Source organism: Vombatus ursinus, unplaced genomic scaffold, assembly GCF_900497805.2.
Source record: "Vombatus ursinus unplaced genomic scaffold, bare-nosed wombat genome assembly UNPS02014781.1, whole genome shotgun sequence".
NCBI lineage: Eukaryota > Metazoa > Chordata > Mammalia > Diprotodontia > Vombatidae > Vombatus > Vombatus ursinus.
In genome coordinates, this window is record NW_020954559.1 from 46,969,917 (window position 1) to 46,988,699 (window position 18,783).

Consider the following 18,783-nt stretch of genomic DNA (forward strand, 5'->3'; position numbering starts at 1 on the left):
GACTTAAGAGACCATTCCCAGGTTTTAAGCTTAGGTGACCCAGAGGGTGATGATAACAGTAATAGAAATGGAGAAGTGATGGGAAGGGACAGCTTTAGAGAGGAAAAAACAAACAAATAAACAAACAAACAAAGTTTTGCCTCTTTGTATCCCCAGTGCTTAGCCTAATGCCTAATACATAGTAAATAGGTGCTTAATGAACACATGTAGACTTCTATATTGGTTGAATTTAAGGTTCTGATGGGACATCAAGTCAGAAGGCTTAGCTGAGGTTTCAGAGCTTAAGTATAACTGGTGAATTCAATATAATCTCATGATTTCCTCCAAAACTAGCTCATGAATAGTAGCAGATCTGGAGAACTGGGCTACCTTGTGAATTCTCAGTCCCTGGCAAATTCCCAATCACCAAGAGTGTTTCAGCAGAGGCTAGATGTCCATAAGGATTTTGTTGAAACGATTCCTATTTTGGAGGCAAACTGTATTAAATGACCCTTGAAAGCCATTCTAATATTAATATTCTATGACATTTTTATTCTAAGATAAGCATAGTGTAGTGATAATGAGAATGAAGACTGAGGGATGCATATCAGATAAATATGAAAGAAGAATGAATAAGACACTGTGACACTGACCAGAACAATTCTATTCCTTCTTTCATGTGATAGCCTTTGGAATACTTCTATTCTACTCAATTCAATTCAACAAGAGTATATTAAATGCCTGCTATAGGTAAGTTAGTGGGAAAAAATGAGGAGTAGCCTCTGCCCACAAGAAGGTGTCCTTTTAGTACAGAAGTAGCCATGTACCCAGATCAGTCAAAACATGATAATTTAAACAAGTAGAAAATGATTAGCACCCAAGGCTAGGCATTTTCAGGTCTACCACTTTGCACTCAGCCATCTTCTTGTCCTGTCAGTACATTACAGTCCATTGCCTCATGACTCCATTGACTATCCCTTTGACATCTTAGATTAAAACACTCCTCCTACATTACTACTTACTACTTTCATGTGCATATATAACTACATGTATACACATACATATACATGTGCAAGTATATATACTCATGCACACATATACAAATATATGCATATGTATATATTTTATCTATATGTACATGTATCTTGCATATCCATATATGTATATTTTTTGGTTATGTGGCTATATATGCACATGTGTGTACATGTGCCTATGCATATATATGTGTGTAGATATGCCTATGTATGCATATATGTATGTGCATATATATGTGCATACACAGGTCTATGCATATGTATATCTAAATAGTTATTTTTGTCTGCTATCTATTGTCATCTCCTATTCAAATATTAACTCTCTCCTTGAGGGCAGTTATTATGGGATGATCTCATTTTTTGTATTTCTATCCCTAGCTCCCAGAGCACACAATGCTTGGCATGATAAGCACTCCATACATGGTCTTTTCATTTATTCATTCATTCATTCCTATAGTAAATGAGCTTACCCTTGAAGGAAGCTAAAAATTCTGAGGGAGAGGGAATGGGAGGAGAAGTCAATAAGCAATTAGACTGGATATCAAGGGGGTAAAGGGAAGAAAACTGAAATAAGTTTGGAAAAGTAGGCGGAAGCCAAACTACAGAGGGTTTTCATTGCCAAGCTGAAGAGTTTATATTTTACCCTAGACAACAGAGACAGACTTAAGCTTCTTGATCAGAAGAAAAGCATTGTCAGACCTGTGCTTTAGGAAGATAATGTTGGCAATTACATTGTAGATAGATTGGAAAAGAGAGAGAGACAGGAAGCCATGTAACTGAAAATATTGCAAAAAAAAAAATGTTGAGGGCTTAAACTAGGCCTGTGAAAGTGATCAAGACAAGAAGGATTAAAAAAAAAAGATATGTTATGGAGGTAAAAGTGATGAGACTTAGCAACTGATTGAGTATGGGGTGTGTAAAGTTGAGGAGGTTGTTAACCTGGGTGACTTGAAGCTTGGTGGTACCCTCAGCAGAAATCAGGTAGTTTGGAGAAGCAGAACTTGTGGAAAAATGAGGTCTTCTTTGGACGTTTTTCATTTAAGATGTTTAAAGAACACCTACGAGGAAATGTGAAGTAGAACCAGAGCTCTGGAAAGAGCTGAAGACTGGATAGCTAAATTTTGAAGTCACCTGTGTTGAAGTAATAACTGAACCACTGATATTTGATGTGCTTACTAAAAGAAAGAAGAGAAGAGGGCGCAGAACAGATCCCCAGGGGACACCCATAGTGAGGGTTTGATATAGATAATAATCCAGTAAAGGTGACTAAGAAGAAACTATCCCATAGGTGAGTGGAAAGGTAGGAGAGAGGAGTATCACAAAAGCCAAGTAGTGAGAGTGTATTCTAGAGGCTGGATTGGTCCAAGTGGCAAAGAAGTCAAGAAGGCTGATGAATGGGCCATACTATTTAGCAATTAATATGCTGGGAAACATTGGAGACAGCAGCTTCAGGTTTTCCAGACAAGTTTCTCTCAACATTTCTTGAGTTTCCTTTTTGTTCTGATTGAAGACATCATCATGAATCTGCTAAATCTCCTTTTCTGTGTCCTAAAAATCCATAGTTCCTTCAAACCATCTGTAGATAGCATAGACTTTTAGTTCATTGCTCTCCACTGGATGCTTTGAAGCTCTTAAAAGTCCTTCTTAAAGGCAGCTAGGTGGCACAATGGATAGAGCATCAGTCCTTGAGTCAGGAGGACCTGAGTTCAAATCCGGCCTCAGACACATGATACTCACTAGCTGTGTGACCTTGGGCAAGTCCCTTAACCCCAATTGCCTTGCAAAAAAAAAAAAGTCCTTCTTAAATAAAGTGCTGGCTCTGATTCTTATAATCTAGCCACTGGTCAGATTTTTATAATCTAGCCAATAAATAGCTTACTAATGTTCAGACTCCTTAAGAGTCTGCCCAATATGATGGATGTTCTAATAAACCTTGTCTTTGGCTGAAAAAAAATCAATATTGCTGTTATTATATACAGTTTTCTCTTGGTTCTGTTCATTTCAGTTTTCGTTATTCTGCTCTCTCAGGCTCTTGATCCACTGGGTCGGTTCAAGGCCAAGGACCTGAGTACACCTTCCAGAGAATAGAGGACAAGGACAGATGTCCTGTCTAGAAGTGTATGTTCAATTCTGTTAATTCCCTCGGCGCTAGGGAATTGGGGAAAACTGTAGTTACTTTTTGGTTCCCTGAGGCTTACTTACTCCCTCCCCTCTACACCCCTGAATCCTCCTTCATGGAGTTTACAGGGAAAAGTTAGAACAGCTAAACATATCTTGGCAGATTCAGGAGGTTTTGTGATTGATTATTAAGGAGTTTTGAAACACGTGTACAACCTGGTCACTCCCTTCCCTTGAGTCAAGAGAGTATCTGTTAACCCCTCTCATAGGACAAGAGAGTTTCACCCTCTACCCCTCACCTTTGATTTTGCCCTCCCCCACCTGGGAAAGGAAGGAGGGGAGAGGGGCAGCAGCTACTGCATTGGCCCCCCTGGTAATGGCCTGGGGCCCTAGGGCAGAAGCATCACCAGGGTTCAGCACATCCTGCTCAAGGTAAAGAAGCTGGCCTCCGAATTTGGGTAAGCACGCTCTTCTTAAAGTTTTAGTTTTAACTGTTAATGATGAGATGTTGATTCTCTGTGTAAAGTAACTTGGAAACCCATTTGACAAAACTGAAGTCACCTGATTGGAAATGGGTTTGTTTCAAGTTTCAAATTGGTCAACTTTTTGTATCAGTTATGTCAAGCAACTTTTCATAATTTGGTTACCACTAAAATAATTTAGCTATTGTTGGTTATTGTTTTAATGTGTAAACTAGCCAAAAAGCTTGTTTGGGTTATGGCTTGCTGAGAATTTGCAAGTGCATAGAAATCTCTAATGATTGACTTTTTACACCAGGACTAATTTAAGTTTAAGATGTAAATCCTGGAAAAGTTTTTCCTAAGCTGTGATTAGTAAAACTTGCTGTTTGAGGTAAAAGCTCATAGGATTTTATTTTGAGTTGTCAGGGGTCATTATCCATTGATAATCAATAATCAACCATCTTGAGAGAAATGCCACAAGCTACTCAGAGAATGTGATACTGGTGGGAAGTCAGCATCGGGAAAAGCTGAGAGAAAAATTATAGCCTCCATCTAAGATGGGATCCTCCTGGCTCAGTTTCCCCATTATATTGCTTTGAAAGGGAATGTTACCCACTTGACTATTCCTGAGTCTGGCTATGAAGTGGATTTGATACTGCATGGTTGGATAATTGAATTATTTGAATCTAAACAGAGCTAAGGATATTTTATCCTCTAAAAGTTGGACCCTAAATCTAGTCCCTGCTTTATATCTGGGCCCTGCAGTCTTTTCTGTCAGATTTGTGTCTTCCAGACTACAGATCTTTCACCTACAGTTGGTAACAGCGAGTACTAGCCAATGTCCCCCCATCATTCCTTGGGTACAGCCTGTGCTCGGTTCCAGTCAACCTCCTCTTTGGGACCCCCTCGAGGCAGGGACAGCTCTATAACCCTTGACAAAGGAAGCAGTTTCAGAAGCTGAGACCCTGGCCCCTTGCCCCAAAAGAATTTGGGTCCCATTTGTTTGAGGAGAGAATGATGGGGTTGGGATCTAGACCCCAGATAGGAAAAACTCTGGACTTTCCCACTTGGCCAAATCTCTGGCATTCCCCTGAGGCTATAATCCCATCAACTGGCCTTTCTTTGTGGCTACACCCAATCTCCCAATTCTGTTAACCTAGCCTGGCCTTCCTTTGTCTTACTTCCCTATGTATGACCCCCAGCCATTTCCCACCCTTAATCCTAGCTAGGTTCCATTCTCTCTTGGCCAAGTGGTCCAGGTCCCAGGAGTTCTCTTCACCCCAGCTAACTGGCCACTCCTAGGTCCCTCCCCCAGTCTTTCTGTATATAAGGTCCACCTTGTCTCCATTAAGATGCTCTGATTCTTATCATCTAGCCACTGCTCTGATTCTTTTAATCTAGCCAATAGCTTACTAATGTTCAGACTGCTTAAGAGTCTGCCCAATATGAAGGATGTTCTAATAAACCTTGTCTTTGGCTGAAAAAAAAAATTAAGTGCCCATAATTGAACAGTAAACTCTAAATGTTCCATGGGCAGAGAATAGTGGAAGTATCATCTCCTGTTTCTGCATAGTAAGTTTTCTTTGAGCCAGGTCAACATGATGTTAGCTTTTTTTTTTTAATTTGGTCACTATTTTACACTACTTCACTACTGACTTATATTGAGCTTCCAGCTCACTAAAATTCATTGGAAAAATATTAGTCCCTACCACTGTGATACAGAGACTTCAAAGAGGAAACATCTATGCAAGGAGGCTTAGTAGTTCTATCTCTGGCACATTCATCTTAAGTTGAAACATTTATTGTCTCTGTCATTTTGATACTAAATCGTATATTGCCTCTTACTGTTATTAAACTGTTTCATGAGTGGATATACTTTCTTTTGAACTAGATTTGGGGGAGAGGAGAGATGTTACTATGTCCATGTCCTAGATCTTTTTTTTTTTTAATTCTCCATAGCACCTGGCATAGTAAGAAGCATACAGAAAGTACTTAAATGTTTAAATAAATGGGTAGATGGATAGATAGATGATAGATGGTTAGATAGATAGATGGATGGATGGATGGATGGATGGATGGATGGATGGATGGATTGGGTTGGAAGGAATTTAGAGATCTTCTAGTATAATTGAGTCCCTCATTTGCAAATGATAAAACTGTGATAGGAGATATTATGACTTGTGCTCTTTCCACTACGCTTTGCTAATCAATGAATGGACAGCATACAGTTGTGGATTCACTACAAACAGAATACAAAAAGGAATGTAATCAAGGACCACTGATAAGTATAGGGATACATCCAAGGCTATGTGTGTTATTTACACATAGTTTATAATAAAATTATTTTTTTTTTTCAGCCAAAGACAAGGTTTATTAGAATATCTGCCATATAGGGCAGACTCTTAAGAAATCTAAGAATTTGTGTTGCTAATGCAAGCAGGCCAGATTTTAAGAATCTGAGCCAATAAAATCTTCTAAGAGCAATGAAATTAACTAGTTACTTTATATATAGTCCTAAATACAAGAGACCAAAGGAACTCCTGCTGCAGGTGTACAGGGAGATTGATATAGAGCCATGAAAAAGGATGCTGCACAAATATTTTGTTTTAAAGAAGACAAACTGAATAATGGCAGTATTTTGGAAGCCTTTGTCAGCGGGGTTATAGAGGAACAGGTTCATGAGTTGAGAAAGAGCAGAGATGGCAACACAGAGCAATAAAGGAGAAGTGTCCTTTGGATCTGGTATCAAGGTGATCTTTGGTGATCTTAGTAAATGCATTGTCTCACAAACACAGAGTGGGGAAGACAAATTAGAGAAAAATTCAGGACTGAGTTTACTGGATGAGTTCAAACCTGTCTTTCATGTTGTTCTGTGAAAATCCAGTCTGTAATCAGCTCTTTATATAAGAGTTTTGTTGAAAAGGTGATTTCTATCATGCTTAGTCATCCTTGTGCTTGGTCAAGTACAACTTCTCAGGCAGAGGTTATTAAACTTGCCCTTCAGAGGAGTAATCGACTTCATCCTTCATACAAGCTTCATAGTGAGGCAGAGCACAGTCCGAGAGAGAGAGCCAGCCTAAAGTCAGCAAGAGTTCAAGTCCCACTGCTTGGTGTATATATACATATATATACATGTACATATGTATATGTATATATGTATTTGTGTATATGTATATACGTGTCTATATGTATATGTATGTATGTTTGTATATATGTGTGTGTGTATAGACTGTGCGAACCCAGATCTTCACCTAACCTCTCAGTGTCCCAGGCAACTCTAACTTCAGGTCTGTGAAGTTTTGTGTGCTTTTTTTAATCATTATTTTAAATACATTTCAATATAATTGGCTTGCTTTATTATCGTATATATTTAATTTTATGCATTTAAAAATACTCTTCTTAGAATAGGTTCATAGGCTTCACCATATTGCCAAAGGAATCCATGAAACAAAAATATTAAGAACCCCTGCTTTAAGGCTAAAAGTTGTAAAACAGTTGCTGATTTTCATTGATAAAAGGAATTTTCTCTCTAGGAGGAGAACACCTGTTCTCCTAACACCGTGCTAATGACATCACAGGTCTGGACAAAAACAAGCTTCATTATAGTCCCAAATCATAAAAGAAAATGTGTTTTCTGTTATATGTTTTCCTCTTCAAGACTTGAGCTTAGAGTTCCTCAAATAGCACCCATGCATTGTTTATTTGTTCATGGTGATGTGATGAGGCTGAAGGTTATATGTAATTCTCAAAATTTTCTTTAAAAAATAGGAAATGAAGAATTTTTTCAAAAACACCTCAGTACACTCCACTCAGGTCATGTAAAACCAAATCATGTTAGAATTGCAAATGGACTTGTATTAATGTCTTGAACACTTTCTCCCCATATTTTATGAGTGTGTATGTGTGTATGCATGTGTGAAAGCGTGTGCTGAAAAACACTTAATACAGGTACATGCAATCCACTGCACTATCCACCCCCCTTTTCTCTTTCTATTACAAGTTATTGATTCCCTAAATCTTTGATCTATCTTCTGTGATGCTGCATGTTCAAGCTTCTAGTCCCTTGATTTTTATTTTGCGGAAGAATTTTAGTCTCTTGAGCCTTAATTATGGGGATTTATAAGCTGCTATAGTTGTCTTTCATAGTCTTGGATCTTAATTGTTTCAAGTTTCACCACCACACCACATCTTGTAAAGTGGGGAAATTTGAGCCTATTTCCCCCATTAGTTAAAACTGTAAGTAGTAGTAACATCCATGGTCATAGTTCTTGCTGGAGTTTTAAATTTTAAGCCTTCTTTGTTACAAGGATTTTCATTGGAATCTCTACTTTTGAATCATGAAGTGGCTCTCCTTGTCATCTTTTGATAAGTCATAGATATTATCATTTGTGAGTCAGTTTTTGACCAGTTAATAATAAACCAAGGACATTGTGATTTTGATGAGATATAAAAAGATGTTGAGGAAATTTTCTGTTCTCTTTTTAAATATTTGTGTCCTTACTAAAACATACCATACTAATGAAACTCTCACCATCTAAGTGAATTTCACTGCATTTAAAATGCAGCCTTTCTTCCATCTTTTCCTCTATTCCTCCAACCACAGAATCTAAAGCACTTATCACCCATTTTAACACAGTCTCATCCCACCAAGTATCACTGATCTCAATGGAATATTGTATCCTTATTTAGCACCAGTCTGAGCTAATCTTGCTTACTTCCCAGATTCCGTGAATTTGTGCCTAGTCACATAAGTGCATTAATACTCTTTTATTCTTTCCACCCCTTTGTTGCAGAACATCTGTGCCTTCTTTCTTATTATTCAATTCAGAAGGACTGTCCTTTCAATAACAACTAGTAGCACTCAGTATTCCAAATTCGAGGGTATTAAAGAATGACAATGTTTCTTAACTTTAGGCGTTGTGATTTTCGGGCTCTCTCCAAAATGGCATTTATCATTGGTCATATGCAAGAACAATAATTCCAGGACTAAAGTTGAGAACAAAGAGGCAGACAGTACCGTCTGGCTATAGTACATTTTATGGAAAGCATTCTTGAGTACATAAGAGCCATATTATTTTATGCAGAACCACTGTAGATAGACAGCTGTGTCTCTAAACATTTGTTTCAAACACAACTCAGATGGAATTTTTTTTTAAAGGAGAAAAAGGCATCAACATACATTCATCACTTGGGTGTGAGAACAATGCATGCATATACTATAGGTCTGAGCAAAAGAGAATCAGGGTAGAGGAAATGATAAGCTTTCTTTTTTTTCTCTGATTTTTTTTTTTTTTTTTTGCAGTTGTCAGCAAAGGCTTCCTTGCTGCCTCCTAATCATTTAGCCAGTACAACTTTTTTGATCAAGAACTACATACAGACCAAGTTCTGGCCAATTGCGGGGGGGGGGGGGTCAGTGGTTAAATATGTAGCCCCGGTCTGGGAGCTGTATCAGTCTGAGCACCATGCCTGACTCAGATAATAAACCCAGATAATAAATATAGCCTGGAGATACAGAGAAAGGATAGCTGATCAATGTCTGAAGAATAAGAATAACAACAGTACTAATGGAGTAGAAAAGTAGTATATATGGAAAGGGAGTTAGACTTGGCTCTGAATTCCAGTTCTGGCAGTCACTAACTCTGTGACTAAGTTCACTTCTTTCTACTTTTCTGATCCTCAGTTTCCTTCTCTGAAAACTGGAGTAATCATACTCATTCCACCTACTTTACAGAGTTGTTATGGGCCAATCATTTTGCAAACCTCAAGAGACTATAAGAATGCCCCTTGGTTAATGTAAGAACTTCCTTAACTTTTATTAAAAAATGTAAAAAAAAGCCCATTTAAAACATGTTCATGCTTTAAAAAAAATGAAATTGATAAATGACCATTGCTTTGCCACAAGTAGATTTGTAGAAATATAAACTCCTATGTGATGATATATGTAACATTATATTTGTTTGTTTTTAATACAAATTGTTTTTGCTTTTACTAGAAAATATAGCACTTTTATTAGGCTTAATAAGGTGCTTTGATACCCAGATCAAATGATTTTTCTTTATGAAAACTCTTTTTCATCTCAACAAAATATTATCACTCTCTCTTTTGCATTTCCAGTGTACCCAGTACCACTCATTTGTAGCATTTATCATAATCTGTTTCACATTACAACAATGTGTGTGTGTGTGTTAGTCTTATCTCCTCCTCCCCTAGCAATGTTCTCACTATATTATAAGCAACTTATGGATCAGGACTTAGACTATTTGCTTTTGTGTCCCCATAGGGAATTTTCATACCTGAATATAGTGACTACCTAGAACAGCATTGGGTAAAATTGATTCTAAGTAAGGATTTATTGAGTTGAACTCTTTACTCAAAGATTTGAAAGCATCATAACAATTTTTGATGAAATGAGACAGAAGTTCCTCTCAAATTCATTGTGAAACAACAAGGGGAAGATTTAAAGGAAGAAAAGCTATAAAGAGGACAGGGAGTTGACACCATGGACAGCAAAGAGAAAAGAAATGATGAAAAATCATGTGTAGTCTTATAGCTCCATGCCTCCCCACCTCCCCAATTTTGATCTATAAAGCAAATAAATTTTCCATATATCAAACTATTAACTTTCAAAAATAAATGTGACAAAATATAATTCTGACACGCTAAAGCAGTAAAAAAAAAAAAAAAAAAACTAAGAGATGCTCTGCCCAATTTTCTGATCCAGAGAGTGGGCTGTCATAAGACCTATAGATAGAAGCCCCCCATGGGTTTAACAAGAGAGAGGGAGAAGAATACTAAAAGAAATAGTGAAGAAGAGAAGCAGCAGCTCTGCCTGACTTCTCTTTCCCATGGGCTGTGCAAAGGGCTCTCTTTGCCCTCGGATATTCTCTGGAGGAAATAGCAGCTATTCCGAAGGGCCCTCTGTATCTCTTCTCTGCCCATCTCTCATAGACACATAGATAAGTGTCAGAGTCAGAATTCATCTGGGCTGCCAGCTCCAGGGTAAGCATTCCACTCTTGAAAAAAAGTCACAACTTTACTTCTGGGCAGAATATACTGCTTGACTTTCTTTGCAACAGCACCTAGCATGACACTGTATAGAAGTAAGTGAGAAATGCTTTGATGATAATATAAATGATAATAGATAAGATTGTACCTAGGTATAACCTGAAAACTCAACATCTGAACATATAAAACAGTGCAATCTATTCCCCAGCACAACAAAATAACTATGCAAAAGAACACATTCTCCAATGTAAAGGGGGGAAAATCAGACACAACTATCATCAAAATATATACCTTAATGGTGCATGAGGCATGATGTTGAATAGTTACTCTAAGAAGTTATCTGTAAAGCAAAATTTCATGTTCTGAATCCCCATTTTGTATCAATTCCTATTATAAAATTTGAGATATTTTTAAAATTTATTTTTATTGAACTATTTCATTTTTACCGTAAAAACTTTTACAGAGTACTCCCACTTCAGGAGAGGTCTCTTGTAACCAAGTAAAATAGTTAAACAAAACTAATTAATGCAGTGACTTCATCAGATAGTTCATGGGACATTTAACATTTTTTTTTATATAAAAGGCCATCAGTTCTAGAACAGAGAAGAATTATAGTCATAGCAGCATAGAGCTCTGTTTAGCCAGAGGGACATCCTACAATAAGCATCACTATTGGTCCTTCCCCTTCCCCTCAGGAGACTGGACATTAACAGTACTTAAACCCGGGCTGTGCTGGCACACTTGCCCCACTCTTGATGCACACTGATTCCAATAGTATGCATCTGTGGCAGCTACGTGGCACATTGGATAGAGCACTGGGCTTGGAATCAAAGAGACTGACCTTCATGAGTTTTAGTCTGGCCTCAGATGTTTACTAGCTATGTGACCAGAGGTAAGTCATTTAACCTTGTTTGTCTCAGTTCCTCACCTGCAAAATGAGCTGGAGAAGGGAATGGTGAATAACTTCATTATCTTTGCCAAGAAAATCCCAAATTGGGTCATGAAGAGTTGAACATGATTGAAATGACTCAACAACAACATCGTTTGTTACTTTCCTTTCTATCATTATGTTAACTTTGTTACTGTTAGCTCACTTGGGAAAGGATGACATATTACTTTTGTTCATGGACACTCTTCTCCATGGAAATTTGTTCTGCTTATGCATAAAGTTATTCTCCCTCCTTTACCCTCTCAGGAGACTCTACTCCCACCTCCAAACCTCCACTTCTAATTGATATGAAGTTGCTGATTATATCATAAATGAGGATTAAATGTCAAACGAAAAATGATTTCCTTTTTCCATGAACAGAAAACTAGAAATAGTGGGAAAACAATCTGAAGAAAACAACTACTCATTTTCTTTAATGTTTATATTTACAAGAACTGACAACACTTAAATATTTCACCACTTCAAAAGGTTTATAGTTTTGTCAGTTTGGACAGTGAAGGTCACTTGGCTATATGGATGACAATCCTTTTATACCTCAGCAGTTGTGCTAAAAGTATCCATTATCTGGTATAATGCTACTGCCAATAAGCTTCTCTGACCAGAGGTAGGTTGGTCCTCAACTGTCAAATACAGTCCATCAGGAGGCTGGTCCTTTACACTTTTCCAGTTTAGTGGAGGCTGGCAGAGCATATATTCTACTAAGATGGCCTTTGAGAACTCATAGTTACCTCCATTACATCACAAAACATCAAGAAAGGTGATAATAATGCCAGTTAATATTCATCTAGCTCTTTAACATTTGCAAAACATTTTACATATATTATTTCCTTTGATTCTGACAGGAACTCTGTTAGGTATTATTATTACTATTTTCTAGATGAGAAAGCTGTGTCTGAGAGAGGTTAAGTGACTTACCCAGGATCAGACAGCTTCTACTTGTCTTAGGCAAGATTCAAGACCTGTTCTTTCTGACTGTAAGTCCAGTACACATTGGATACAGTGCTGAACCTTGAGTCAGGGAGACATGCAGTCAAATCTGATCTCGATATTTAGTAGCTGTATGGCTCTGCACAAGTCACTTAACCTCTATCTACTTCAGTTTCCTCTGTAAAAGAGGAATAATAATAGCTCCTGAACACCAGCATTGTTGCTAGGATAAAATGAGATATTTGTAAAGCACTTTGAAATCCTTAAAACACTATATAAATGCTATTATTATTATCCATTATGCCAAAGCTGCCTATAGTGTGGGTAACAGCATCATAGACTCAGCATTTGAAGGGATATCATAGCTCATCTAGAGCACCTTGTACTTGAACCCGCTCTACAAAAACTTTGCCATTAGAACCGTGTGTGAGTTGAGAATGCCTTCATTTTATGGAGCAGGAAACTGTGGCCCATAGAGGTTAAATGGCAAGGTGATCCAAAGTTAAGAACTGAAAATAATGAACTAATTATTAGTAATTCATCATCAGTATTATTCAATAAGGATGAATGCTTTCTTATGTACTTATTTCTGAAGCTTTATGTAAATTTTCAGAGATTAAAATATTCTGAATGAGGTTAAATTTAACTTATTTTATTAATAATAGTAATGCTGCTGATGATGGAATTGAGGAGGATTATGTCTAGGTAAGGGAGAGGATAGGAGCTAAAACAGGTATATAGGTGGAATTGGAATTAATGGTAAGGTCAGTGAAAAGATAACCAAGCACTGATCTTTCTCTGATGAAATTGTGAAACAGGGAGACCTCATTGAATGAATAAGTATTGAGCATGCTTATGTAGTACTTTAGATAGTTAAGCCTTGGCAGGCATTCCAAGCTGGGAGTAGCCAACACTTATGACCTTTGTTTAGTGAGAAAAAACTCTAGGGGCACATCGGGGAAGAGATTTTTCTCTTTCTCCCCCTCCTCATTGGTCTTGGTATCTAGCCACAACTTGCTTGGAGGGAGACTCCCCATCCAGCATTGAATAGTTATTTGGTTCAATAAAGTTTGAAGCACAATTGAAGGTTCAGATACACATATACCATACATACATGAATATAAAAAGACAATCACTTGCAAGGGTGAGCAGATTTGAGAAACAATACCTCCGGCCAAAAAAAAAAAAGAAAAAAGAAAAAAAAAAGAAAAAGAAAAAAGAAAAGATCCAGCTATGGACTTAAGACAGAGTTAGCCCTAGCAATAGAATGCCATATTTTAGAGAGCTGCAGACCCTAAACCAGCGTTGCAGCTCCTCTAGCTAAACCAATGCATGGAATTGCATTAGGATTCTACTAAGAAAGAAGTGACTTCTAAGCCCTAAAGTTCCAGGAATCATGAGTTGCCTTTACCACACATGTCTCTTACTTGTGTGCCTCATTGCCATTATATTCTAAGTTAGAGTCTACCCTTCCCAAAGACACTGCTTATTTGTGGGACAGTGTGCCCTAGATTTTCAGGAGGCTAGTGGGAAGGGGGGATACTTTGTATCTACAATTTCTACTGAATGTATTTGTTGAGAGTTAATTGTGTCTACTGGCTGACTGTTAATGGGAAGCACACAAGTCAGGTGTTATGAGTTCCATAAAGTTAGTACTATAGCTCCCCCGAATTACTCCCTAGAACCTGAGTAGTAAATTCATTCTGAAAAAGTGGCTCAGAGGAGAGGTTCTATAGTCAAAATACATGAAGCAAGCCAAAACGAAGATAGTTTTACTTGATGACTGTCTTAAACTCTGATCTTTTGACTCTTGTATTAAGAGGCAGAGTTGTGCAAAGTAATCAGCCTCACTCTCTCTTTCAGAGTCATCAAAATCTAGTGGCAAGATAAAAGTTAAGACAACTTGGGATGGCCTGAGATGCAGTGGATGACCTTGGTATCCCTGATAAAGCTCTAAGCATTCCACAGCAACTGTTTCAACCGCCTTGATGGCCCATTGAAACAAATTTCTCACATCTGGCTGTTCTATTAGAAAAGTGTTCACATTCTTGGAGCAGACATTGCCTTAACTTATGAATGACTTCGCGGCCCGTTGGTTACACCCAACCTTATACTCAGCCTGTCTGCTGAGAGAGTTTTAGGGGTGTGTGGCTGCTGCACATGCTATAGCTTCTTGGAGCCACAAGGGAGAGTTGGGTGGCTGGTGGACAGCAAAGGAGGATGAGCAGCCCTAAAAAGAGCTCAACAAGCCTTTACACCAGAGGTTCTAGTCCTCCCTGAACACCTCATACACCCCTAAACTATGTAAACTTAGTGCCTTATGAGGTTCCCTGGCATAATGCAAAGAGTGCTGCTTATGGTCAGAAGATCTAAATTCTAGGTCTTAGCTCTAACACTGTAGGCAAGTTATTTTCCTCAGTTTCATCCTCTGTAAAATGGGGAGAATAATATCAATAACAATAGTAATATGTTATTGCTTCAATTATTAATATGGCAATAGTGAATGATAACAGATAGACAGAAAGCCTGACTACTACACCATTACCCTTCAAAAATTATGGAGACTTAGATGGGGGAAAATCCAATATTTTTAGTGTATCCACTAGGGGAGAAAGGAAAGAGGGAGTAAAATCCTACAGGATAAGAAGGTGTTGATGGGGAAAGAGACACATTCATGAGGACACAGATTCATTAAAATTTTGGAGATATACCTGTCTCACAGAGTTGTCCTGAGGAAAATTGTGAGAAACTCTTAAATATTTCATAAATATGAATTATTGTAATGCTTAAGAAATTTTGATTCTTCAGAATTTCAACATCCATCAGTAAAAATCACCATCTCTGTGTGCTTTAGGATCATAGCAACATGGATCTAGAGAGAAAAGGAATCTTTGAGGTCATCTTATCCAACAACTTAATTTTACAGAAAAGGAAACGGAGGCTCATAGAGGCAAGGTAAATTGCCTAGTGCCACAAAGTACCAAGTTGAAGGGCCAAATTTTGAACCCAGATCCACGTTGTAAGTTACTGTGCCAAAAAATAAAAATAAAAAAGATTGTACTACAACCAAATTTCTGTTAAGGAGTCGATTGAGATTTAGCAGAGGTATTCTTCCAACAACTAACATACAGACCCTCACTGTGCCCATACATGATGGATATTCTTCTGAATTCTCAAGAACAACTGCCCAGCCTCTAAGAGTCCATAGTCACCTCTACGTCAGGATGAGACATTCGAAGCAGACTTTAGTGAAGCAAACACTAGATAATTATTCACAATCTTCTGTTCATCCATTTGTGAATGATTCATCATCATGGAGTCCTGTCAGATTTACAAAGTTCTCTCTCTCTCTTTTTTTTTTTTTGCTTACAAATACTGTGTTAGAAGATACTCATAACAACCCTGTAAGGTAAATGCCATTATTATCCCCCTTTTACAGTTGAGGAATCTGAGGCAAACAGAAATTAAGTGACTTGTCCAGGATAACATAGATAGTTAAGTATCAAAGGTCAAAGTTGAATTCAGGTCATCCTGACTCTAGGCCCAGTACTGCTATCTACTGTGCTACTTTTAGGTAAGTAGTGCAAATATTTCCCACTTTGCAGATGAGGAAACTAAGGTTCATAAAGGTTCAGTGACTTGTTTGTGGTCATATAAATAGATGGTATCTGAGCCAAGATTCAAACACTGGTTTCCTAACTCTAAATCTAACATTCTTTCCACTAAACACTACATCTAATAGAATTTTTTAAAAAATCCAGTACTTACCAAAAGAAAAAAAATTCTCACCTTTCCTCCTAAATTCATATAAACTCCATTAATCAAAGAGCAAGCTTAATTAACTAATATTAATCTCTTTAATTGAGAAGGTCATAGTTTCCCTATACTCAAACTGCATACTGGGTGGCAGGTGTGTCTGATAGGCCATGTGTATTTGTTCACAAGGACTATCATAGCCCTTTCTGCAAGAATAACATAGGGCAACTTTTATAAGACCAGGGTTCAATAGCCATTCAGCTTCCCTTTCTAACATTTCTCCTGGACACCATAATGTAACAAAGGGATTCTTAAGTTACAGAGTTATTTGCTAACTGTAGCTTGCAACCTAAATAGAATGTTTGCTCCTGCAGCACAAGGACTGTTTCAAGTTTGTCTTTGCATCTGCTCATGGCTGACACATTATGGGCAGTAACTAAATGTTTGCTGAATGAATGGTAAACAGGGACAATGTGTAGAAGGACCGAGGAAGGCAGCACAAGCATTCATTCTAAACAGAGGATTCTGAAGGAAATACGGAGAAGGCCACCAGCATGGTATAAGTCATATCTCTCACCAAGAGAAGCTTCTCCAAACATGGGGTAGCTAAACTTGTTCCCAATGAATTTGTTCCATGTGACAAAATCATAACTAAGATAGGGGAAATAGGAATTTCCACCAGAACTCCAAAATTGAAAGGGTTCTAGAAGCACTTGCCCTCCTTTAGCAGATAAAAAAAAAAAAACACACACACACACTTATGTTAGCAGTGAGTTAGCAAGAAAAACTGGTCTAAATTGAAAGCTGTAAGACAGCATAGCCACACTCTAGGTAAGGTCCTTCCTAGCCTCACAACTCCCCATGTTTCCCAGGACTGCTATCCCAGTCTGTCTCCCCACTAAAGAGCATTGCCAGAAGTCTCCCTTTCCCACAGCCTTGTCACTCAGACTAAAAGTGGAATCTTTTAGATTCCTAAAACAATCTGTCTTAAAAGTGGATTTGATGACATCTTTCGTGCGTGCTGATTGTCTCAAAAGCAAAAAATGCTATCCGGCAGATGGTAAGTTTTTAGAACAAAGGTGTCTATTAAGCAACATCCAGCTTTTATTGGTGACATCAAGTTTTATCTCTAGTTTCTTGATTTATTTTCTTCAAATGATAATACTCATGATTACTAATGGAACTTTTTCTCACTCTGTCAAATCTTGTTCTCCAGAAATTTGTGGTTAGGCATTCTAAGCTTTCCTGTCCTTCTAACATCCTCCTTCTGGGGAAATTGGCTGGCAGTTTCTTTTTATGCTTATTCTCTGCATAGTTCTAGGACCTCACTAATGTGGAATGGTTGGCTGTGTTTTTAATCCAACATACAGCAAAACAGTTAAGTATATGTTGCTGTGCAATTTAAACTACTTGCATTAGAAATGATTAATTCTCTCCTCTTCCAGCCTCCTTGACCTGTAGCAAATATATACTGAGACTCCTCAAGGACTATCTTTTCCTTGCTTCCTTCATTTGTCCTCTGTCTTCACTGTCAAGCTGCATCTCCTCAACACTATAAATACATTTTTGGTATTGTTTGCCTCTCTCCACTCCAATTTTCCTCCTTTGTACAATACTTTGCTGACTATATCCATTATATATGTTAACATACTGGCTATGAGAATGGTCTCTCTGGATTTCAGCAATCCCCAGTAGAAATCCCCAACTTAATTTATAAACATTCCTTCCAATTTTTATTTCCTCACATTATTTGTTACATGATATAAACACTTCAACACGTTTTTTTTTTTTGTTTTTGTTTTTGTTTTTTGGCTAGGCTTTTTCTTGCCTGATGTTCTATATGCTGGATTTTCAGGTCGTGCCTAGATTAAATATTTTATCTAGTAATTTCTATAGTGAAATAAAAGCGGATGGATGCTACAAATTTGCAAAAATTCAAAACCCCCAAGATTGTTAATGAATTTACTAATATTCCTTATACTCTTCATCCAACTTTGGCACTCTTCAAGTCCCTTTTATTCCCAGATTTTCCTTAATCTTCCCTAATAAATCATTTCCTTACTTGATTTAAAATACTTTCATTTTGTGTTCCATTTATTTATTAATAATTAATTAAGAACAAAGAAGATGAATCGCAGGAGGTAGACATTGAGAGAAGCTTAGAGCATGTAAGGAAAGCACCTCAACCTCATGGAAGAAGATATCAATTCTAAGTAGAGGAGGTATCATCTATTTTCCTTATGGCCCAAACAATCACTCTAACTTTACACTGTTTGCCACCATTTGCTTTTTATATGCTAATATTTCATTATCATGACATCTACACCATAGATTTTTAGATATTTTGATAGCAACATTGCTCACTTAAAGGATGGAATTAAACTGCAAATAGATAAAAGTTTTGTTTTGACAAAAAATGATGGTGTCTGGGAAAATAGGAGAGGCTTTGATACAGGCATTCTATAGACCACTTCTTGCTTGGAAACTAGGATGGATCAAACTTGGGTTTGTTTACTATTGCTTAAATTTTCTTAACAGAAGAACAGATACATTG